The 25627-nt window shown below is 40.8% G+C and overlaps 1 protein-coding gene across 5 annotated transcripts in view; it reads left to right on the top strand.

The window, feature by feature from the left end:
• Positions 1-25627, top strand: part of SORCS1 (sortilin related VPS10 domain containing receptor 1) — a 590775-nt gene that overhangs the window by 149820 nt on the left and 415328 nt on the right. The window lies entirely within an intron of this gene.

The following is a 25627-nucleotide window of genomic DNA, read 5'->3' as shown; positions in this document are numbered from 1 at the left end:
GGTTCAAGCAATTCTCCTGCCTCAGCCTCTCAAGTATCTGGGACTACAGGCATGCGCCACCACACCCAGCTAATTTTTGTATTTTTAGTAGAGACGGGGTTTCACCATGTTGGCCAGGATGGTCTCGATCTCTTGTCCTTGTGATCTGCTTGCCTCAGCCTCCCAGAGTCCTGGGATTACAGGCATGAGCAACTGTGCCTGGCCTTTTCTCTCTCTTTTTAAGCCACCTCCAAGGGTAGCCAGAAATAACTGGATGGGCCTTTTCTGTGGCAATCTAGAGGACTAGGGTCAAGAGTCACATGGGTGACTCATTTTTACAGACTTTTTAACCGTGATAAGCTTGTTAGAAAGAAAATCTTCAGCAACCTGGTTCTGTATCCTTGTAGTATGAGGAGGTCAGGCATGCTGGCAGGAGGAGTCCTGGAGGAAATTTATGGTGTCATTGCACAGTGGATGTTTTATTTAATTCTGTCTTCCAACCACTGGCCAAAGGTAGCCTACAAGCTGAGGTGGTTCTGCATGCTAATAAATATCCCTAAAGAGCTCTTTATGTTTCATCTAGGCTTAATTACAATGTGTAAATACAAAGACAGCCCCATTATTGATGTTAATCCTATTGATACTGCAGGAAGGGAGAGAATAGTAATGAAATAAAATACGATGGATAATGGCCTCTTATTAGCCTACTCAAAGAAAAAGTGAGTCTCCTGCTGGCTGGCTGTGTGTGACTCCAGGTTAACCCAGATCTGATTACCTTCTAGTTGGTGGCAGGTTCCATCTCAGTGCTCAGTGGAGTTCCTGGCTAGATCTGAAACCTTTCCACGCCATTTATTTTAACTTCTGCAAGGTTTCTTGCTGTATTTCAGTGAAACCTGGACTCAGTCAAATGTGACCCACATTACCCAACTTTTCCTAGTAGTTTGATCCCTTGCCCTACCTCTTCCAAATACACTTAAGGCAGGTGAATTTTAGTTTTGTGAAGAGAGCCTGCCAAAAGCCAAGGGGCAGTGTTCAGATTTCTATTTGTTTATTTATTCAACATTAATTAGCTACCAACTGTGTACCAGGTACTGTACAAGCCCCTAGGGATATGGAATTGAATGCTATTTCCCCGACCTTAAGGAACTTGATCAAGGGAGAAAATTGGACACATCGACAGATAATAGGAGGCCAAGACATGAAGTGGCATTAAGGAGGTATAGAAGAGAAACAAGCAACTCAGCCTGGAAGAGACAGGTGCAGGCATCTCAGTGGAGCTGATAGCTTAGGATGCATCCTTCATATTTGATAAGAGTTAGTTAAGGAAAGGGGGGAAGAGAGGAGCTTGCCAAAACATGCACAATGTTATAAATAAAAGTATAAAGATGATAAATCCCATGGTATCTGTGGGGAACTATAGGATTAAGAAAGCAATGGAGGAAAAGGGTCACAGTGAGTTACGTCTTTCTGTACCGGGTTCTGTTTATAAAGTAGTGGTGGAGCATGTGGACACTACAGGCAGATTACCTGAGTTCCAATTTTGATTGTTCCATGAACTAGTTCTATGACACTGGACAAGTAACTTAACCTCTCTATGCAGGTTCCTTAACCTTGTCATGTCTCAATCGTCACCTGTAAAATGAGGATGATGATACTATCTTTCTCATAGCTATGGTGAAAACAAAAGAAGTTAAATATATAGGAAGTGCTAGCATAATAAAAGCTAAGTGAATACTAGCTATTATTATTTGTTATTATCAAACACTTATGTATCATCTCCATTATTCCCACCAAAACCCTATGAGCTGTGAGCATCCCTGTTTGAATTTTTTTTCTCAAGCCCGTTCAACTCTAGGACTTTGGCTTTTTATTGTTAATACTACACTGCAGTTCTGCAAGCCTCTGCTGACATATCTCAAATGTCCAGCCATAAAGATGGGAAGAGGGTGCGAGGGATGAGACTGGATTGATACCCAAGGCTATTCCTTGAGGCTAAACCACAACTTGGAAAAATGGAAGGAAAGCGTGAAATTGCAACTAAGCAAAAATGTCCCCATTTCAGTCTTAGACAAGGTCTCGGAAGAACTCACGAAATCAAAATCTGCTGCAATAATAGTTGATTCTACCTGTTGTCTGGGCACATTTAAACAAGCTATCTTCAGAGAACTGCTTCTGATGTTAAAAATTACTAAAAGACGATACAACAGTAAACATATTTGTGGGCTTTTCTTTTCTTTTAGAAATGAAGATCTCCTTATTTCACCAGTCCTTGTAAATATAAAATTGTGATATCTCAATATTTAAACAGACAACCTTGTGATCCAGTGCTTTATAACCCAGAATATTCCAGGTATGGCGAATTAGCTGATTCTTTACTTAGGACCTCCATGGCATACAGTAAAACAGCCTGGGGATAGAGAACCCCGCATACAGTCAGTGGCTTTTGGTGTTTGGGGAAGTTAAAAATAAGTAGGAGATTTTTAAGGAGAAGGTGAAACATTCTGTCTGTTCTCCTGTATTATCTGACAAATCTCTAGGCATCTCATTGGTCTCCAGTTTTGCAAGAGGTACCTTGTCAAGTTCTTTGGAGCATTGGAATTCTGCAAGGAATTGTGGATAGCCATGAGGTAAACCTTGTGGCTACAACGATTGAATGAGAGTCCATGTAGCATCTCATGGAGTGGTCACTGGGTAACTTGCAGGGCAGAAGCAAAGACATAGCATTTACAATAGAAGGAGAGCAATTGTCTGAGGCTTGCATGAATGTGTACTAAGGAGACAAACATGCTTTTCTCCCTTCTATGTGGAAGGTCTTGTTTCTGATCATCTGCTCTTGATGAGTTTAATCACTACATTCCATTGCAGACTTTCAATTACTCCCCCATAGGAGGCGGCATTGGCATAAGAAGTGAGGAGTGGTTTGAGAAATATGAACTGACAAGTTTTTCATGCTGTGGATAATGCTCTGTGAAAGGGAGAGTGGATCTAAAACAGACCCAAGAAAGAGGGCTTTATTTTCTCCACAGCCAAAAAGTTAAGAGGTCCATAAAGGAAGCTACTATTTATCAGTAACCTGTCAGCATTACTTGGTGATTAGGGAAAAATTATTATTATTTTCTTTCCTCCTGAGGTTCCTGTTCTCCTCCTCATCCCAGTCTGAGGGAATTGCCCTCATCTGTCTAGGCAGATCTTACAGCATGTTGAAGAATCACAAGGCTTAGCTCCATGTGGTTCAGTTGACTTACGCATTTTCTGGTGGGGCATGTGAAAAAATCATCGTCTTCCAGTCTCAGTGGGGTGATACCTGGTTTGAAAGCTCCGTGAGAGAAACTAAAATTATCTGCAGGACATGTTCACTATAGCGGAAAAGAAGCCATGCAGGACAGCTCTGCCAATAGACACTGCGATTGCCCATTATCTCCATTGGAAGCTGCTTATGAACTCTGTCTTACAAAAGGAAGGGGACAGCCAACTTATTCAGAGACCTGTGACATCTCAAAATGACCACAGCCCCCATGGTTAGCTCAGTTATTCTATCAGCTCCTACTTAACTTTCCTGAGTTGGGCTGATGGTCTAAGTTTTGTGCTTTGTGGATAAGGCAAAAGCCTGATACAGCTTGACGTCACAAAGCTGTGGAGAAACACATCAGCAGGGGAGATGAACTGAGTGACGGATGTTCACCGACACAGGGTGTTTAACTGAATGGCATTTTCTTTCCCATAAAATGGAAGAACTCATTCAGAGAAACTATGAAAAAAAAAAAAAAAAAATGTTATGCCTTGTGAGCAAGTAACTAGGCCTCAACTCAGTGGAGCATGATTAAGCATGGCTGGGATTTTCTTTCATATTCTGTCCTGCAGAGCAACTGTTTGAAAAATTTTCTGGCCCAGTGGGTTTTCAAACTTATTTAGCAGGGAACCAATTTTATAAATGAAATCTTTTGTGAAATCTCCCCTATTCCATCCTTCAGAAAAGATTAAAACAGCGTTTCATTTAACAAATGTATAAGTTCATGTGCTTACAAACTCCATAGCCTCAAATATTGAAGTTATTTTGATGAACAAACATTTGAAAATGTTGTGGATGAATGTTACTAGTTTTAGAAATATGTTTGATGCAGTGATTAGATTCTTTTTTCAGAATTGAGACTATACTGGCTTCCATACATAGTTCCACATCACAAGTTTTTCAACAGTTCAAATTTCAATCTTAAGGTATACTTCAGCTTTTCTACTAGTTTTCTTTCGGTACTGAATCAGTACCACATACACTTCTGAGTTCCTACTTGTGACCCTCCTGGGTTTCTTTTACTTCATTATTTACATTACATAGTGTCTCCCTATGCATCTATTTGTCACTCTGATAATAATTATTTGCCTCTCTCAATAGGTGAAATAGCAATTTAAAGGAAGTCAAAAAACAGGTTCTTAGTAAGTCTAACATTTGCATCAGAAAATACTTTTGTGCATATTATGAGATTGTGATATTTTCAATCATATATATATATTTAAATCTTGCATATTTTGGTGCCTATCTCAGCAAGTACATGAAATAGAAGAATTTATTTTGCTTTATATGTTGAGTACAAACTTGACTTTGGATGTCATTCCAGTCACTTTATCCCTAGTCCTAAACTCAATAACATTGTGTCCTCTGTTATGCTTATTTTGCGTACTAAAAACTGTATTCTATTAGGGAGAAATAAAAAAGTAGTAATTTCTCTTCTCAGTTTAAACATCTATACTTGCCCTTTGTGTTGATCAGAAGAGCTGATCACTTCCGTTAAAAAATAAAAATCTGGAACTCTCTGCCCAAATAAGTCTGAAATGTCTGTAATTTGTGAACAGTATACATTGTATTATCTAAGCAACTGTAATTGAAGATGGCATCTGAAAAAGTGGTGCTACTCCATGCAACACACAAAAACAACCTGATAATATTTGGGGAATAGCTTGTACAAGGGTCACAACAATTTACAGTTTTTCCTATTGTTGCTTTTTCAACGTCTGTACGCAGATGTCATTGCATTTTTGCCGTACTTGATCATATATTTAAAAAAACTGATCCAGACCCTTCAGATTTCTTTTTGTATCAATGTGGAATAATTTAACGAAACAACAAATCTTTCTGGTATCGCTGTATAACCACAACTTACCAAAGCAAACAAAATAGAGAGTTAAAATAACCATTTGTTTTGTTTTGTTTTTTTGAGATGGGGTCTCGCTCTGTCGCCAGGCTGGAGTGCAGTGGCGCAATCTTGTCTCACTGCAGCCTCTACCTCTCAGGTTCAAGTGATTCCCCTGCCTCAGCGGCCTGAATAACTGGGACTACAGGCACTCGCCACTACACCCAGCTGATTTTTTGTATTGTTAGGAGACATGGGGTTTCACCATGTTGGCTAGGATGATCTCGATCTCTTGACCTCGTGATCCACCCACCTCGGCCTCCCAAAGTGCTGGGATTACAGGCGTGAGCCACCATACCCGGCCCATATAATAACCATTTTTAAGTGCTATTGAATTCTGATGGTCTCATATAACCCAGACTTAAGCAAATTTATCCAGTATGCAGAATGTACTTTCTTAACTCTGTCTCTGAATTACATTATCAAATATTGTTTCTATTTGTACCGTTTAATGCAACCTATTCTTCCATCTACTTATTGCAATGACAATATTAGAGGCATTACCTTTTTGTCTGTTGTGGGAACATCTTTCATGTTATGAAGCAATTTATCTTAAATGCTACAACTGCATTTTAATCAACGTATTTGACTTATCTTTGCATGCTCTTTTAAATAACATTTACATGTTTAGTCGTCCCAGAGAAAATTTAGAATGTGTATTTGTGTTTTATATAAAAATGACCTTGTGACTTGGCTGGAACACTATTTTGCAAAATCATACTGCATAAATTACATTGAGGGCTTGGACTTATATCACCTTAAAAATGGAAACCAATGAAATTGTACTGTCTTTTTGAGTGGCTTTATGAAAAATACTGGCAACACTACTATTTTATATACTGTTGAAGTTGTCACTGGCACTAGATGAAGAATCATATGATGTTAGTATAGAAAAAACTCTCATTTTGAATCCAATTGATGTTATCACAGCCTTTTTATTAAAAAAATTTATAAAACTAATACTACATTTCTAATGTGGATAATTACTTAACCTACAATAAACAAACAAATAAATCTTAGTTTTAGATAACGTACAAAACACTTTCTAATATTATCATGGGAGGAGCTAAAATTTAGATCAGCACTGAAATTCTACAAGAATACGTTGTGTATATTCATCACTTCTTGGCCTTTTGACGAAGAGAGAGTGAAGAATATGTTGCATATTCATTTTTTTTTTTTTTTTTTTTTTTTTTTTTTTTTTGAGATGGAATCTTGCTCTGTCGCCCAGGCTGGAGTGCAGTGGCGTGATCTCGGCTCACTGCAAGCTCCGCCTCCCAGGTTCACGCCATTCTCTTGCCTCAGCCTCCAGAGTAGCTGGGACTACAGTCACCCGCCACTGCGCCCGACTACTTTTTTCTATTTTTAGTAGAGACGGGGTTTCACCGTGTTAGCCAGGATGGTCTCAATCTCCTGACCTCGTGATCTGCCCGCCTCGGCCTCCCAAAGTGCTGGGATTACAGGCGTGAGCCACCATGCCTGGCCATATTCATTTGTTATTGCACAGCTATCAAGTAAGTATAATGTGGGCCTGAGCCTTGCATGGTATTCAGTGGGATGTGGCACAGAGCTGCTGAAGTGTAGCTGGTGTATTCTCTACTAGAAGGCTCATGTGTGAAGGACAAACACAGGTCTGAGTTTTTACAATGTTTTCTAAAGATTCATCCAGAATGTTCTACTTACCTATTTCTGTGTTACCAACCACCCTAAAACTTTATGGCCTACAACCCCAACATTTCTTTATTTTGGTCATGAATCTTCACTTTGGGCAGGACTTGCCAGTGGCAGTTGTATGAGGAGTGAACTCGAGAGGGTCAACGGGGGCTGGAGGATTTGTTTTCAAGATGGCTTACCCACATGACTGGTAAGATGGTGCTGGCTGTTGCCTGGAAACTCAGCCAGGGGACTTCTTTCTGCTCCATTAGGGTCTCTCCAAAGGGTTCCTTGGGCTTCCTCACAGCATGGCATCTCAGTTTTAAGGCAGAGTGTTCCAGAAGACAGAAGTGGAAGCTAACAGTTAATGCCTAATCTGGAAAATGGCACAGTGTCACTTCTGCTATGGTCCATTGTCAAAACAAGATCCTGCACCAGTTCAAAGGGACAAGACAAAGACCCCCCCTCTGCCTTAGGAGGAGGCCAAAGAATGTGTGATTGTCTTTGGTCACCACACACAGTTACCACCTTCATGGTCAATGAACCTTTTGAAGAAATTTCAAATGATTACACAGGGATTGCCAGGAAGTTTTAGACCAAGGTTAACACAAAAACTACTACAAAATTGAGAATAAACTAGATGCTAAGCATAGATCTAGTCGGGACATGGAGATACAAGGAAAATGACTTAACCTCGAAAAAATTAACACTTTACCTCTGGAATGTTAAGATTTGCTCTAAGTGCATTTGAGTATGTAAGTTTGAGACAGAGTCTTGCTCTGCCACCAGGGTGAAGTGCAGTGACGCAATCTCGGCTCACTGCAAGCTCCGCCTCCTGGGTTCATGCCATTCTCCTGCCTCGGCCTCCCAAGTAGCTGGGACTACAGGCACCCGCCACCACATCCGGCTAATTTTTTGTATTTTTAGTAGAGATGGAGTTTCACTGCATTAGTCAGGATGGTCTCGAACTCCTGACTTTGTGATCTGCCTGCCTTGGCCTCCCAAAGTGCTTGGATTACAGGCGTGAGCCACTGCACCTGGCCAAAAGTTACTATTTTCATGTTCTTTTCTTTCAAAGTCCAATTTCTTTTGCCTTCCAGAAAGAAACAGTTCTGAGTTCCTACTTTTTACTCTCCTGGGTTTTTTTCTTTTTTTTTTTTTTTTTTGAGACGGAGTCTCGCTCAGTCGCCCAGGCTGGAGTGCAGTGGCCGGATCTCAGCTCACTGCAAGCTCCGCCTCCCGGGTTTACGCCATTCTCCTGCCTCAGCCTCCCGAGTAGCTGGGACTACAGGCGCCCGCCACCTCGCCCGGCTAGTTTTTTTTTTTTTTGTATTTTTTAGTAGAGACGGGGTTTCCCGTGTTCGCCAGGATGGTCTTGATCTCCTGACCTCGTGATCCGCCCGTCTCGGCCTCCCAAAGTGCTGGGATTACAGGCTTGAGCCACCACGCCCGGCCCCTGGGTTTTTTTCACTTGTTCATTACTTATATTAAATAGTGTCTCCCTGTGCCATTTATTCTTTTGTTGCTCTGATTTAATACACCTGTTTTTCCTCCCTGTCTTCCTCCTTTCTTTCATTGAAGAGCTGCTTTTCTAGTACCTGCCAGGTGCTAAGCACAGGGCTAGCTGGGATACAGACACACAAGGATATAAGTTAAGAGCTTTTTGTCCTCCACACCTCCCTCCCCGCTGCTGCATTGTTCTACTAGGAGGACCTAGAATAGGGTTTATGGTATCAAGGTGTCAATAAGTATGTGTTGAGTACGAGAATGAGAGTTCAGTCTTCAAATAACTCGAAATCTAATAGGAGAGAAATAAATAATTAAAGCTGCTGTGCTGTGATAAGTATTAAATTGGACAATGCAGGGAAATATGAAGGGGAGGTAGGTTAAAGTGCAGCCTAAAGATGACACGCCTCAGCCCTGAACAAATTACCACAAAATCAAGATTGGGCAATTGATATAATTTTCCATTATGGTGGTATGGAAATTGAAATATTTATTGATTCCAAATCATTCTAGGTCCTCATTTAGATGGTTATAGTTAGGTGTTAACAAACTTGAATAAAAATGGGACCGAAATCTTCATGTAATTTTAATGTCAGAAAATATGTGAGAATTATATGCCTATTTTTGTCATTTTAAAATATTGTATGGTCCCACTCATTAAATACAATTTCCCCAGGATTACAAGAGTAAAATAATCATATTGTAGAAAATACATAGGGTACAGAAAAGTACGAAAAAGGAAAATAAACTGTGCTGAATTTTACCAAGAGATAATTATGTTAACATTTATTATAAAGCATACATAATATGTAGGTATTCATATGGAAAAAGGAGGAAATACAATTTTTAGAACATAATGCCTGTGCAGTTTTAAAAAAATTCCTATGTCTTTCAGTTAAATTTTTATCTTCAGCCTTTATTAGTGAAATAGTTTTCACAAATACCATAATTTATCGTATCTATATTATTCCACATTTAAAATTTCTGTATTTAGAGCAATCTCTAGTTTTTAAAGTTTACATGGTGTTCAGCTTTTTCTCCACCCCCTGCCGAAAGAGACAAAGTCTCATTCTGTCTCACCAAGCGTGGAATACAGTGGCGCAATCATAGCTCACTGCAGCTTCAAACTCTTGGGCTCCAGTGATCTCTCATCCCAGCCTCCCAAAGTGCCTGGATTATAGGTGTGAGCAACCACACCTGTCCTGGCTTTTCATTTTCTATTATAAATAATGCTGTGATAGGATTCCCTTACGCAGAGATCTTTGACCATATCTCAATTATTTCCTTAGAATTGATTGCTGTAGCTGGAATTTTTTTAGCTGTGACCATCCCAGGGCTCTTACTCTGTATAGGCATATTGCTTTTCAGTGGTTTGTATTAAAATGTCTTTCCATATTGGCAGGCAACTGGAGAAACTTTAATCAGGACCGGATGACTCGCTGTTTTTGTTTTGTTTTGTTGGGTCACTGCTTTGGCTATCTTTAGAAATTCACTTTCATATACACGCACAGGCCCACCCACACACATACCGGCATATTTATGGGAATTTACAATTTTGTCCTTTAAAAATGTCCCAACTACAGTACAGATGAAAAGTTTTATATTTTTAATGATGCCAGCCTGCAACCCAAAGTATGGACCTATAGAAGAGTATTGTAAGGAGGGCTTCCCAGAAGAGTAGCCACTTCTGGTAAATCATGAAGTTTAATCAGGAAATGATATAGTTTGGCTGTGTCCCCACCCAAATCTCACCTTAAATTACAATAATCCCCACAAGTCAAAGGTGGGGTCAAGCGGAGATAATTGACTCCTGGGGGTGGTTTCCCCCAGACTGTTCTCATCATCATGAATAAGTCTCACGAGATCTGGTGGTTTTATAAATGGGAGTTCCCCTGCACAAGCTCTCTCGCCTGCCACCATGGAAGACGTCCTTTTGCTCTTTTTGTCTCCGCCATGATTATGAGGCCTTCTCCACCATGTGGAACTGTGAGTCCATTAACCACTTTTTCTTTATAAGTCACCCAGTCTTGGGTATGTCTTCGTTATCAGTGTGATAACAGACTAATACAGGAATTACCAAAGAAGGGAACTGAAAAATGATTGTAGAGACCTGTTTAAAAATCCAAACTTGGATATCGGGAGTTATTACATACAATGTCAGTAGTCTCTGCTTTAAAAAGGGACTTGCTATGGATGGCTTTTGAATTATGAGTTTCTGTTATAATATTCCCTACCCCCTTCCTCCTTCCCAGCTATTCAGGACCATGTTAATTATGTAATGAGAGGCACACTAGTCCTGAGCCAGAGGTAGGATCTTCTCTGTGAGATGCCTTCATCTCAGGCAGCCTCCTTTGCAAGGCCAGAGACTCCATCCAGAATTAGACCGACACTGCAGATAATGTCATTACCCTAAGGATTACAGTACAACATGATGGTGCATTTTTATGGCTAGATTTTTAGATCTGAAATAGACACTAAGAATGCATTAGATCTAATATTCTGCCTTGGGCATTTATTTAAAAGATTAATATTCTTGTTGTATGAGATAGCTAAGAGGAAGTGAGTCTCTGGATTACTACACACACACATACACACACACTTATGAGAATTTGTCATTCTGTCTGTATACACAACACATGCATACTTTGGCTATACATAAATATACGTCATATTCTTATATTGCTATCCCATTGGAAGGATGCTGATATTAGCTGCAAATGTATTAGTTATGCTGCTAAGTACCTATTGTAGAACTTTTTTTTTTTTTTTTTTTGAGATGGAGTCTTGCTCTGTGGCCTAGGCTGGAATGCAGTGGCGTGAGCTCGGCTCACTGTAACCTCCGCCTCCCAGGTTCAGGTGATTCTTCTGCCTCAGCCTCACAGGTAGCCAGGATTACAGGCCCCCACCACCATGCCTGGCTAATTTTTGTATTTTTAGTAGAGACAGCTTTCACCATGTTGGCCAGGCTGGTCTCGACCTCCTGACCGCAGGTGATCTGCCTGCCTTGGTCTCCCAAAGTGCTGGGATTACAGGTGTGAGCCACCACGCCCTGTGTAGAACAACTTTTTATAGTAATGAGTGAGCCCAGTGCTACAAACCAAAGCTGATTTCTATAAGACTGTCAGTCCCCTAATGGAATCTCAGTAACAATCCCCACCTTGAATGATGCATGTCAGCAATTAGTAGGACAAAAGGTATTTGGCACTTTTATACCTGTATTTAAAAATAACCCTAGTTATCTCCTCTAGGTTTTAAAATCAGACTTGTTCCATTATGAAGAGACAATTGTGGAACCTCCTGCTTGCCTCTTGGTAGACACAGATGACATTCTCTGTATGGAATGCAGCCTGGATTTTCTAGGCATAATTATCTTAGTTTGCGAGTATGCAATTCCAGCAAACATACAATTCATGTAATATAGCATATTCAGGAAAGCTATGCTGTTTTCTTACATTCTCCCAGGTTTTTGGAGCTATAGAAATGAGAATTCATTAGCTATAGTTTCTGCTTCACTACGTGCTATGTGGGCTGGAGACAGTTGTTCACAGTGAGAAAGACAAGGCATCTAATAGCCCAAAAGAGTGGCTGTTTCTCAAAGCTTCCTAAATTAGTCTCAGGTAGGAGCTTTCCCAGGCTCCTGGTCTGACACAGTAATTAAAGGAGACTGGGAAGAGTCACTCATTCCATAATTATTTTTAGTTCCAATATGGTCTGACCTTACTAATTCAGAATTACTGAGAGAGATATTAGTTTGGCTTAATGAGAAGCATGAAAAATGTAACATTTTAAATTGAAACATGGCTTTATTACTTGGGGCTATATTCAAAACCACAAACTAATAGCTTAACACCTTTTGTGGTGATGCTCCTGGGCGTGCTTTAATGATGAGATTAGGATGATTTTTAATTTGCTCAGGGCCATTCTTGTCCTAGGCATACAAATTCAGTGGTCTTCACTGTGTTCCTTTGCTGTGTAACACGTTTTTTAAAATGTATATATTCTTGGATTTTTTCCCTTTAGAATCATAAACATGACACATTACTACTGTAAGAAGACAAAGGAAAAGAAAGTATATGAAGAAAGAAAAGTTAATAAATTCCTTCTCTTTCAATTCAAATCTCACATATAACCAATCATAACAGATTGGTGTGAATCCTTTTAGAGCCAGGTTTAACTGCCTTTGCCAGAGAACATAGGAGATTCTTAATACGTAGCTGTTAAGCTGACTTGAAGCAAATACCTGCTTATAAACAGTTTATTTCAGCCGGTACAGTGGCTTACCCCTGCAATCCCAGCACTTTGGGAGGTTAAGGCGGGCAGATCACCTGAGGTCAGGAGTTCTAGACCAGCCTGACCAACATGGTGAAACCCTGTCTCTGCTAAAAATACAAAAATTAGCCGGGTGTGGTGGCACGTGCCTGTAATCCCAGCTATATGGGAGGCCGAGGCAGGAGAATCACTTGAACCCAGGAGACGGAGGTTGCAGTGAGCTAAAATCACACTGCTGCACTCCAGGCTGGGCAACAGAGGGAGCCTCCATCTCAAAAAAAAAAAAAAATAAAATAAATAAATTGTTTATTTCCATCTTTTACAATGTCCTACTTCTTTCCTTCCTGTTACTCCTATTCCAGATTGAACCCCAATGTCTTTGCTTATAAGTAGATTACTAAAAAGGCTTCTACCAGGCTTCTACATCAGCAAATTTGACCACCCTCTGTTCTGTATGTGATGTTGAAGTAATTGGTCTGAAATGTCCCTCATCCTACATTTCCCTGGCCAAGAGTCCTCCCATTGCGCTCCCCACTGCCTAAAGAGGTAATGACGTTTCATTTTAGAGACCTTTACATCTGGCACCAGCCCAACATAACCATATTTCCTTTGCAACATTCCCCGTCACACATCTTAAATTCCAGGCAAACTACATGTTTAAAAATGCCTTGTCTACACTCTGCCCCTTCCTGCCTCTCTGCCTGTTTTTATGCTGAGCTTCATTTTGGGATTCAATTAAACGTTAAGGATCTCCTGTGTTCAAGACCTGGGCTAGTCACTCCAGAGACTAGACGGGTAGTCATTAGGAAAACATTTTTATTATCTTTCAATCCAATGTGGCAAGATGTCAAGAAATTTGTACAAAAAAACTCTTAATAACATGATCTCTATTCCATCTCCCACTATTGTGGCTTCTACAAATAACATCCATCTTCTAATATTCTCTCAAAATAATCACTGATATCTTCCTTTCCTACCCTTCCCTAAACTGGCATGGCCCCTTCCCCTCACCCCTAGTCTCACACTTCATACTTGGCATCATATTATATGTATTTGAGCCCATGTGTTGAAGAGTATCTTAGATATATGAATATAACTTATTATCTTGTATGTATTTGTTCAGTCTTCTTGCCTGTACAAACTAATTGAAACCTTTATTTTGTGTAAGCCAGGTGTTAGCTTGAAGCATACAGAAATTCAGGTTTGAGGTAAAATTGACTATTTTTTTTGAGGTGGAGTCTTGCTCTGTTGCCAGGCTGGAGTGCATTAGCACAATCTTGGCTCACTGCAACCTCCGCCTCCCAGGTTCAAGCGATTCCCCTGCCTCAGCCTCCTGAGTAGCTGGGACTACAGGCGGCCGCCACCATGCCTGCATAATGTGTGTGTGTCTTTTAGTAGAGACGGGGTTTCACCATGTTGGCCAGGATGATCTCAAACTCTTGACCTCGTGATGCACCCGCCTCAGACTCCCAAAGTGCTAGGATTACAGGCATGAGTCATCGCGCCCAGCCAAATGGACTCTTATACCTAAAGATCTTCCCAACATTTCAGTTGGTTTGTGGGGGAAAGATGGGAACATGTTCTCAGGACCACTTTGACATCAACTGCTGGGTGTGCATTGCACACAAGAAGGTACAAACTTTTCTCTGTTTTTTACAATAACAACATTTTTAAAACTTATTTCAAATCATTGTTAATTCTGCAGACTTAATTGCTGATGGGAAGAGGGTGCTGTGGTGTCACTGGGAGTACAGTTTTCTGCCCTGTCATAAGTGGCTTTTCCCCTTTCTCCCCTTCTCTGCTTCCCTCCTCACCTGCTTCTTTCTAGCTTGCCCCTAGAAACCCCATACTTTGTCTCCTGTGATGCCTGGCCCAGCTGACATCTGCTGAGATTTTTTTTTTTTTTTTTTTCCCAAATAACAAACCATGATCCAGGTATATTTTCAACCAAATCCAATGTTACTCTTAAGAAGAATTTTGGTGTCAGTTAAGATAATAAAATTTACCCCTATGCTGTTACACTTGAGAAATCCCATTTTCATCATGAGGAAGTAAATTTGAGCTCAGCCCTTGGCTGAATTTGTAAAGCCTGAATTAAGGAGGTATAATCTGGAGGCTAGTGCCTGATTTGGAAACAAGAATGGCTCAGAAGTCCCTGAAGCTAAATTATTGTTTGCCAGAGCCAAGCTTCTGCTGGTGCAAATGGAAACAGTTTGTCTTGTAAGTCAACTCAAAGTGATTTCTCTGACAAAGTGAAGAGATGAGAGAATAAATATGTACCCTGAACTCCAGAATCCTGTTTCTTCTGTGTAATTTAAGGCCAGGGACTAAGTACATTTTCTTAAATGAAACATATGGTGCTATAAATGGTAATAGAAACCATGCATCTTCACTTTTTGATGTGGCTCTGATGAGCTCCTGTTAATGAAACAGGACACAGCAGATGCAAAATTGTCAGAGTAGAAGACGGAAAATGGAATTCCACGTGAAATACAGACTTCAGTGCCCAGAGATCTGATCTTAGAGAAGACTAATGATGTTTGCCTATTTGTGTGTGTGCGTGTCTGTGTGTGTATGTATGTTTGGTGGTGGCAGTGGTGTGTGTGTGCATATTTGCCAGTTTACGTGTGTGTATGATTGTGTGTGTGTGTGTGTGTGTGTGTGTGTTTAGTGGTTAGAAGTGCTGGGCATTACCTGTTTTGTTTTTTTTTCCCGTTAAACCCGAATTATGTAAATCTAAATTTTAATGCAGGCTCTTGGAAAAGCATTTTAGGACCTGTCTTCATTTTACAAAATGTGGTACTTTAGACGTTTTCTTACTACTTATTTCTGAAGAATTTACTTAGAGTCACCTCTAACCAACCTCAGATTCCAAGAATTATTCAGCACCAAACTTCTATAGTCAGCAACAAATGGGAGAACTGAAAAATAATACAAGGACATACTTCTTAATTGCTCCTTTATTGTCTTTGCAGTCTGATTCTACTCTAGAGACTGTTAGCTTTACTGACCACAGAAATTAATCTTTGCAAAGTCCTAAACTTTTGGAGCTCAGTGTATCAGAGAGGTTATTTTTAGAAGAGATAAAACCACCAGTTATTTAAAATGAGGTAATGGTGTGTGTATGTGGTAGGGGGTGGATTGGAAACATTTCGTGCTGATGAATAATTCAGTTTGATTTACTGGAGAAATGAAAGGGGATAGCATTCTGCCCTTCTCAATGTAAAAAAAGATAATAGTGGTTTCGCATTAACTGTATATCTGAAAGTATCTAATACAGCTTATTTTTGTTCCAGGTCAAGTTATCTTTAAAATAGTTTAAGACTGGCTGTCATATTAAAGTGCATCTTTAAGAATAAAAGGAGTGTGAGATGAAATTGTGCCATTTGCTCCATTATCCCACCCCTACCCAGGTCTCCTTGCAAAAACAAAACGTGTTTCTTAATTGAACATTAAAAACATGAAAGAAGTCAGAGGTTGGGAATCCTGATGACAAGAAAGGCCATCGTGAATGGCCTTTCACGATGTGAAGTTCAGGTAACCAAGCCAGCTTTATGAGTGCTGTTCCTTTGACACTGCAAAGGCATGGACTTTCAGAAGCTGAGCTTATTCTTGTAGCTATTGTTTTGCATGAATAGTTCCACACTAGCCTTAGCTCAGTCACTTTTAAATAAGAGGCCAACGAATTATGTAAAAGCAGCGGATATAAACGTGTGAATGTATGTATTAGGATATGTTTATGAAATTATGAGGCCTGACATTCACATAAAGAGGCTTTGTACATTAAGCTTCTGTTCTTCTATTTGCAAGGCTACTCATCTGTTGCGTTTAACTGAGGTCTTCTTAATTAGAAGTAGACAGTGAACATATCTGCTGAATCTGAGAAGCAACCAGAATATATGGTCACGAATGCAAAGTCTTTCCTCTTTCGCCTCCCTACCCATGCACTTCCCACTAGGGGAAGTGGCCGTTTGAGAGGGCGGTTCCTGGGAGGTAGTGGAGAAGGAGCTTGGGAGACAGCGGAGAAAGAATGCTGCTTAGTATGTGGGAGAGAGGTGGTTCACCAAGGAGAAGCATGGTTTTGAATTTATTTACTGTCTTTTTTTGTAGTTGTTCTGCAAAATGGCGAGGTTATACTCTTACCCTTTAAACCACAGTGTCTGTATAAACATGTTTATTTCAGGAAAGCCATTAGTAGAGGAATATATGTCTGTCATTTATGATGCCACTTTGACAGGTTTCCTAAGTAAAGGAAGCTCTCTGTCTTCTCTTGTTTGTAGTTTTCCTACAGATGACTTGGAACATGACTTCTGTGTGGATGAGTGTAACATGCTTAGAGATGAGATGAACTGGGCAATATTTTACTGGGGCTGAGTTGGGGAGAATTATTCTGTGGCAGCATAAGTCATTTAGTATAGTCTAGATGTAGTCAAAGGGAAAAGCAGTTGGTCAAAATAACAGAATCTGTGGCAGCAGTGAAGTGTTAGAAGCATATCAAAGCTGCAAGCGTGGAAAAATGAGTTGTAAGTTCAGAGGCAGTGACAGTCAGGGATAGAGCAGGGACACAGAGGTGAGGGCAGGCATGTAGTGAGTGGCTCAGGGGACAGGCGGAGTTCACCAGCTATTTATAAGACACCCACTGTGGGCCGGACAAGGTGCTGAGTCTAAAGGTAAGTAATGGATAGTTCTTGCCTTCAGGGGAGTTAAAATTACCAGGAGAAAGAATATCAGAGAATAGTTTAATGTGCTACCTGCCTTGCAATGGCAGTGCTATATGTAAGGGCTTAAAGGACCAGGCTAATCTGGTGCAGCTTTATAAAGAGGGGGAAAAAAAAAAAGGATGTAAAAGAGAATGTTATGCATTCCTCCTACCTCTTTCCTTTTCCCTAAATGAAAAGAAAATCCAAGAAAAAAATAGCAATGGAAATTGAGTCCCATATGTTTCTCTTGTGATTTTAAACATATTTCCTTTCATTTTTAGAAAAAACATGGATATTACTTTATAACTGCAAGATAGGCACTAAGCAAGGTTTCCTGAGTATTGGAAACATTGAGTTTAAGTCCCTTACAAATTGGGCTTTCTCATCCTTCCAAAGAGTACCAGCACTAATCACATTATGCAGGCGACACACTCTGGTCTTATCATCCAGAACGATCAGCACTTTTCGTGCCTGCTGTGGTTTCACTGGGATGCCTCATTTGCAAATGGGAAAATTGTAGGGCTAAAAACAATATGCTTCTGATTTTTTTCGTACAGCGAAAGGCAAGCGGTGGTCAGGATAATGTCTGAGAGAACTTGTGCATGTGACTTTCATGTGGGGTTGTAACTGATTTCTAAGGATCCTAGTGGCCAAGGTTGAGCTCAAATAATTCACTGGTATAGGGAGAAAAATGTGCCTCGGCAGAAAAATACGCATTTTGTCTTTAGTATACCCTTCTGGTAGTTATCTGATTCTATGAAAGCTATTTTATAATTATTTAAATTGTAGATGAATGATAGCAGTGCAAAATTGTTAGCTATAGACAAGCAAATTCTGTTCTGTTGTATAGAGGCTCAGTTGACTCCCTGACCCCAAGTAGTTTTGCCAACATTTGTGCATTCAATTCTACATTCTGGTTTTTTTTTTTTTTTTTTTTTTTTTTTTTTTTGATACAGTGTTTTGCTCTGTCGCCCAGGCTGCAGTGTAGTGGCGCAATCTTGGCTCACTGCAGCCTCCCTGGTTTGAGCAGTTCTCTGCCTCAGCCTTTCCAGTAGTTGGGATTACAGGCCACCATATCCAACTAATTTTTGTATTTTTAGTAGAGACAGGGTTTCACCATCTTGGCCAGGCTGGTCTTGAGCTTGAACACGATCACAGAGTGGTCATGATCTACCCACTTCGGCCTCCCAAAGTGCTGGGATTACAGGCATGAGCCACCGTACCTAGCCTCATTTCTATGTTCTTTTAATCTGTAAAAAGTGGTGCTTTTTGAACTTCTCCTTTGACTGGTCATAACATTTGCCAGGTTCCCTTGTTATAAGTAGAGTAAAATCTTCAACCCATATCCTTTTTATGCATGTATGAAAATCATGATTTTGCCTTTTTTTTGAAAATTATCGCTTAGCATTGTATTATTGTTGCTGTTACTGTCACTACCACTGCTGCTGCAATTGCTTACTGTTTCTACCATGACTAATATTTTTTTAGCAATATCAGTGCTCAACTTCCTATGTAGCCCTAACTTAGGAAGGAAGAAAAGAGCAATTTGATGCGTTAGAAAAGCAACACTTCAGATACCATTTATGAACATATATCTCATCCAGTGAAGTGAAGGCGAAATTCCACACCCACACTGGACTTTTTTTTTCCCCATACCTTCCCAACTTGTAGGATAACCTGGTAGTAGCTTCACTTTGATAATCCATGCCAGAGCATAGCAGAAAAAACAAAGCAATACAACCTGCTGAACAAATCCCGTTGGTTTTCCTGCCCATACAGACAGACGCAGTACCTTTTGATTCAAACTCATTTCTAAGGCTGTTCTTCTATTCTCTGTTACCCTGTTCTTACTTTTTTTCTTTTTTGAGACTGAGTCTTGCTCTGTCGCCCAGGCTGGAATGCAGTGGCGCCATCGCCGCTCACTGCAAGCTCCGCCTCCCGGGTTCACGCCATTCTCCTGCCTCAGCCTCCCCAGTAGCTGGGACTACAGGCACCTGCCATCACTCCCTGCTATTTTTTTGTATTTTTTTTTTAGTAGAGACAGGGTTTCACCATGTTGGCCAGGATGGTCTCGGTCTCCTGACCTCGTGATCCACCCACCTTGGCCTCCCAAAGTGCTGGGATTACAGGCGTGAGCCACCGCGCCCAGCCGGCTGTTCTTACTTTTTAACTGCTAATGTCCACTGTCCTATATGTGTTTTATTTTCCTTCTTCCAGTTATTGCTAATAGTCATTCTGTTGAGAAGGTTTCCATTTAACTTTCATGAGAGAAACGGATAGATTCACTTTGCTTTCTATGCAGAAAGGGTGGACAGCAAGGGCAAAATACATTTTGGTGCCTGCCTCTAGGAAATGTCAGCTCTTAAGCCAGTTTGCTGTCAATGAGTTATTGCCTCTTCATCTTCTCCTTCTCTTCAAAAATATTCAGCACCATTTCAGAATGTTATATCCTGAGTTGTTAAACCTTCACCAGTATTTTCACTTTCAAGTAATGCTAAATAGCACGTTTGCCAGCAAAATGTAAATTGAATCTGAACCATTACTTTTACTTCAGGGCAAAAACAGCTCAGTGGCATATACTTCTGTCTGAAATAGTTTTAATCAGCTGCTAAAATCAAAATTGCCATTTACATTGATAGCATTTTCAAGAAAAAAAATGGTTTCAGAGTCCTTTTCCAAACTGTCTGTTGGCTGAAATATGGGTCAATTGCTATAACTGTATCTATGCCATCCTTATTTGATACTTCTATGGTATAATCCTATTTTTTTAATTCCCGGATTACTTAGCACTGAATTACATACTGAATAGTAACATATACTGGTAGAGAAACGGATACCTGATTATATTACTTTCTTTGACTCTTAATTTTTAAGACATTCAGCATATTCCAGACAGATTTTTGTCATGCTGTAGTCATTTTACATAAAGAGCTGACCCCCCCAAAAATCAATTTTGTAGGTAGGAGAATTTCAGTATCATGCAGGTTTCCTGAAAGTCCTTGGGACTAGATCTAACTAGTTTTGATGGGCTTATATTAATAGCAAAGTGGGTTTATTGTTTTCACTAAGACTATGAATTACGAATTTGCTTCTCATTTTCTCTCTCTCTCTTTTTTTTTTTTTTTGAGATGAGGTCCTGCTCTGTCACCCAGGCTGGAGTTCAGTGGCACAAACTTGGCTCACTGCAGTCTCCACCTCCCAGGCTCAAGTGATCCTCCCACGTAACTGGGGCTACAGGCATGTGCCACATTGCCTGGCTAATTTTTGCCACTTTTGGTAGAGATGGGGTTTCACCATGTTGTCCAGGCTGATCTCAAACTCCTGAGTTCAATCAATCCCCCCCCCCTCAGCCTCCCAAAGTGTTGGGATTACAGGCGTGAACTACCGCACCTGGCCTCATTTTCCCTTCTACATATGAAAATTTCCCTTCTTTATGTTACAACCTTGGAAAAATAAAATTTACTTAGTTGCTTTTCAACTTTTAAAGGAGTATTTTTTTTCCTTATATGTACATTCAAACAAAGTGTTAACAGTTTCAACTGTGAACATTGGGTCATGATACTGTGCCAGATTTGAGCTGATACTTGTTATAGAATGAATAAAGTACTATCCAGTTCTTAGCTTTTTTTTTTTTTTTTTTTTTTTTTAAAGACAGAGTCTCACTCTGTCACCCAGGCTGTAGTGCAGTGGTGCAATCTCGGCTCGCTGCAAGCTCCGCCTCCCGGGTTCATGCCATTCTCCTTCCTCAGCCTCCCGAGTAGCTGGGGCTACAGGCACCTGCCACCATGCCCGGCTAATTTGTTTTTGTATTTTTACTAGAGACAGGGTTTCACCATGTTAGCCAGGATGGGGTCGATCTCCTGACCTCGTGATCCACCTGCCTCAGACTCCCAAAGTGCTGGGATTACAGGTGTGAGCCACCATGCCCAGCCTGGTTTTTAACTTTAAGAAAATATCTTTTAAAAAAGAAATTCCTGCATGCTCTTCTAGAAGTCAAAAATTCTAATTCAGAGGTTAGCCTCTATCATTTCTTTTGTGTCCTTGAGAGTTAAGTCATTTATCTCTGTGCGCCTCAATTTTCTCACCTGTAAAACGGGACTGAGAAAAGTAACGGCTGCTTTGAGTGTAGTATTCAAGTGTGAGTATAGTTTGCACTGAGATGTAATAAAAACCACCAGTGCAGCTTTGTGTAAAGCTGATGTCACAAACTGAAGCAAGTGAGGAGTCTACTGTCAGGGACCATGCACAAAGGTTTCCTGAAAAGACATGTATGGGTAGGGTTTCCAGCCCTACATGGGCATCTAAAGAGGTGCTTAGAATGTTGGCTCAAGATACAGTATCTAAACCTGACATGAAAGCCCTGTAAGAAATTAGCTAGGCCCAGCCGGGTGCAGGGTCTCATGCCTGTAATCCCAGCACTTTGGGAGGCTGAGGCAGGCAGATCATGAGCTCAGGAGATCGAGACCATCCTGGCCAACATGGTGAAACCCCGTCTCTACTAAAAATACAAAAATTAGCTGTACGTGGTGACTTATGCCTGTAATCCTAGCTACTCGGGAGGTTGAGGCAGGAGAATTGCTTGAACCAGGGAGGCAGAAGTTGCAGTGAGCCTAGATCACGCCATTGCGCTTCAGCCTGGCAACACAGTGAGACTTTGTCTCAAAAAAAAAAAGAAGGCCGGGCGCGGTGGCTCAAGCCTGTAATCCCAGCACTTTGGGAGGCCGAGACGGGCGGATCACGAGGTCAGGAGATCGAGACCATCCTGGCTAACACAGTGAAACCTCGTCTCTACTAAAAATACAAAAACTTAGCCGGGCGTGGTGGCGGGCGCCTGTAGTCCCAGCTACTCGGGAGGCTGAGGCAAGAGAATGGCGTGAACCCGGGAGGCGGAGCTTGCAGTGAGCTGAGATCCGGCCACTGCAACTCCAGCCCANGGAGGCCGAGACGGGCGGATCACGAGGTCAGGAGATCGAGACCATCCTGGCTAACACAGTGAAACCTCGTCTCTACTAAAAATACAAAAACTTAGCCGGGCGTGGTGGCGGGCGCCTGTAGTCCCAGCTACTCGGGAGGCTGAGGCAAGAGAATGGCGTGAACCCGGGAGGCGGAGCTTGCAGTGAGCTGAGATCCGGCCACTGCAACTCCAGCCCGGGAGACAGAGCGAGACTCCGTCTCAAAAAAAAAAAAAAAGAAAAAGAAAAAAAGAAAAATTAGCTAGGCCTGGTGCAGTGGTGCATACCTGTAATGCCAGCACTTTGAGAAGCTGAGATGGAGGATTGCTTGAAGTCAAGAGTTCCAGACCAACCTGGGCATCATAGCAAGATCCCATCTCTACAATTTTTTTCTTTTTTTTTTTTTTTAATTAGCCAGGTGTGGTGGTGTACACCTATCGTCTCAGCTACTAGGGAAGTTTAGGTGGGAGGAACACTGGTGCCCAGAAGTTCAAGGCTGCAGTGAGCTGTGATTGTGCCACTGCACTCCAGTATGTTAGGCAACAGAGCAAGACTCCATCTCCTAAAAGAAAAGAAAAGGAATTACCTGGATTTTAGAGTCGACTAGAAAAGGGAGGTCTGCAATAGGTCTGCAATACAGATCATTAGGAACTACCTATAGGTTGTCCATCTTGGAAAAACTTTTAGTAAATATATGGTATTTTTGTACTCTATCATGATCTATTGCTTTTAAGTCCAAAATCAGCCTCTATTTTCCTGGCTTGAGCTTATCCAGAAGACCACTCCAATTCCTCATTATCATGACCAGGAGAGGAAGTCTGAGCACTGCGACTATTGGGATGAATATACAGAAGTCAGGGGCTCCTTTGTCCATGCCTGTGCTTTTAAGCTTATGCCGAACACTGCTTGAGAGTGGTGTGTACCGAGAAGTAAATACACACAAGCATCCAACAGCCTGTCCGCTGTGATCCTGTGTTGATTGCTCAGTCTTCACCTTTTTATTTTCTATATCTCTCTTCACTGCTAAGATTTTGAAGCAATATTCACAATGAGTCACATTATAACATGCAAAGTTTAATTGCATGAAACATTTCATCTTTTTCAGATCTGTCACAGGTGGAAGTGGAGATAAAAAAGACCCAAAAGAGTAATTTACTTTTACTCTCAGAATCAGATTCTAAATGTAGAAATTAATGAGACGTTTACATAGTTTTAAAATGAAGCTACAAAAGAAAAATGCAAAGATGACTTTATACAACTTCAGCTTCGTCCTCCCTCTTCTTGTCTCTCCTCTTTCCCTATCTGTCTTTTTACTCTCTTTCTCCCTATTCTTTTCCCTTTCCCCCTTCTAGTGATTTTTGTAATGTACCTAGGAGTTAAAATCCAGCTCTGCTCCAGGAGTAATGCTTTTTTAATCAAAAATAGATAATTATTAGTGATATTCAAAGCCAAAAATCATGGATTTACCTATTCTTGGTTCTGTTGACTCCATTTCAAAAGGCATAACTACTTTTGTCAGTGAAACTGACAGGCACAAGTAGAGGACTCACGTGGAGAAGATCTGTTCAGAGAAAATCAATTTTCAAGAATTGCCCATTATAATTAAGATCTGTGCACTTTCAAACATCTCAGCCCAGATCACCAGTTAAATCCAACTAGAAGTGTTCTCATTGTTGTATGTTTTAGTTTCATTTATTTGAGGAATAGAAAGGCCAGGATGTGGGTGTCATCTTCCTGTCCAGCTTGTGAAACATGTCACTGTGGGGAGAATTATTGAGCCATTTGACTTCTGCAACCAGAAAACATGAAAGCTGAAATAACACTCTGGCTGCTAGAACACGTGCTGAACAGGCATTGGTGTGGATGGGAAACTCTCCTGTATCCCGAGGGCCTTCCATGTCAAATATAAAATGTAAGTCAAAGGCAATGGAACATAAAGTTCTATGCTGTACCTGGTATTTGACAAATGGGTGAACATAAGCATAAGTCAGATTAGTTAGTCTCATGGAATACTGAACAGGCAAAAAAGTGGCAGCTTTCTTTTCAACATGATGTAGAAGAACTGAGCTCCAGTAACCAATGGCTAGGCATGAGGGTCCCTTTAAGCAAGATTATTTTAGCCACTGTCCTAACTGTGAAAAGCACAAATTTTAAGTCATTATTCATTTTGCAAAAAAGATACTGTGCCTCAATTAAAAGAAGTGTTTATACATTTTCTTAAGTTACAACCTCTTTTAATGAGATTTTATTTTAATTGGTGGTTTTTGTCTATTTAACAGTGTACTCACAATTTTTCAGAAGTAGACCGTATGCATTAACTAAATAAATGAGATGCTGGTAGAAATGGAAAATAGCAGATGAAGGTCTACATTTTCTCTGATCTCCTTAAGTCCTGTCATTCTTAATTACTAATGTTTGGTCCCCATTTGCCCTTGTAATTTGTACTATCATACATCATGACAAAAGGAGCAGCATTCGTTCTGAAGAAAGAAAAACTTGGCTGGGTGTGGTGGCTCACGCCTGAAATCCCAGCACTTTGGGAGGCTGAGGCAGGCAGATCACTTGAGGTCAGAAGTTCGAGACCAGCCTGGCCAACATGGTGAAACCCTGTCTCTACTAAAAATACAAAAAATTAGCTGGGCGTGGTGGTGGGCCCCTGTATTCCCAGCCACTTGGGAGGCTGAGGCAGAAGAATGGCGTGAACCCAGGAGGCGGAGCTTGCAGTGAGCCGAGATGGCGCCACTGTACTCCAGCCTGGGCGACAGAGCAAGACTCCGTTTCAAGGAAAAAAAAAAAAAAAAGAAAGAAAAGAAAACATGAGTATATAAAGAGAAGTTTTGCTTTGGAACGGTTATATAAATGAAGGGGCACAGTGCCTCTTGCTACAACCAGAAAGCCCTATGCAAGAAGGGGGAGAGGATGAGGATTAGAAAGTAGAAAGACTCCTGGGAAAATTACATTGTGAGTGGGCCTTAAAATATCAAAAGTGCCCTGCTGAATGGAAACAAGGAACAGATCATGCTTGAAGATGGGTAGTAGAGAAAAGGAGTGAGAGTTAAGTTCCCATACATCAAGGTTACTGCTGTTAGTGAACCTGGCAGAATCAGGGTACTGCCAAGGGATATAGATAGCCTCTAAGGAAATTTTAGGGAAGGCACTTGCAGTATTCTTTTTTTTTTTCTTTCCCCAGATGGAGTCTTGCACTGATGTCCAGGCTGGAGTGTGGTGGCACAATCTCAGCTCACTGCATCTTCTGCCTCCCAGGTTCAAGCGATTCTCCTGCCTCAGCCTCCTGAGTAGCTGAGATTACAGGTGCCTGCCACCACGACCAGCTGAATTTTTTTTTTTTTTTTTTTTTTTTTTTTTTTTTTTTTTTTTTTTT

Source organism: Theropithecus gelada, chromosome 9 (genome assembly GCF_003255815.1).
Source record: "Theropithecus gelada isolate Dixy chromosome 9, Tgel_1.0, whole genome shotgun sequence".
In the NCBI taxonomy this organism is placed as follows: domain Eukaryota; kingdom Metazoa; phylum Chordata; class Mammalia; order Primates; family Cercopithecidae; genus Theropithecus; species Theropithecus gelada.
This window is presented reverse-complemented; position numbering and strand designations above follow the sequence as displayed.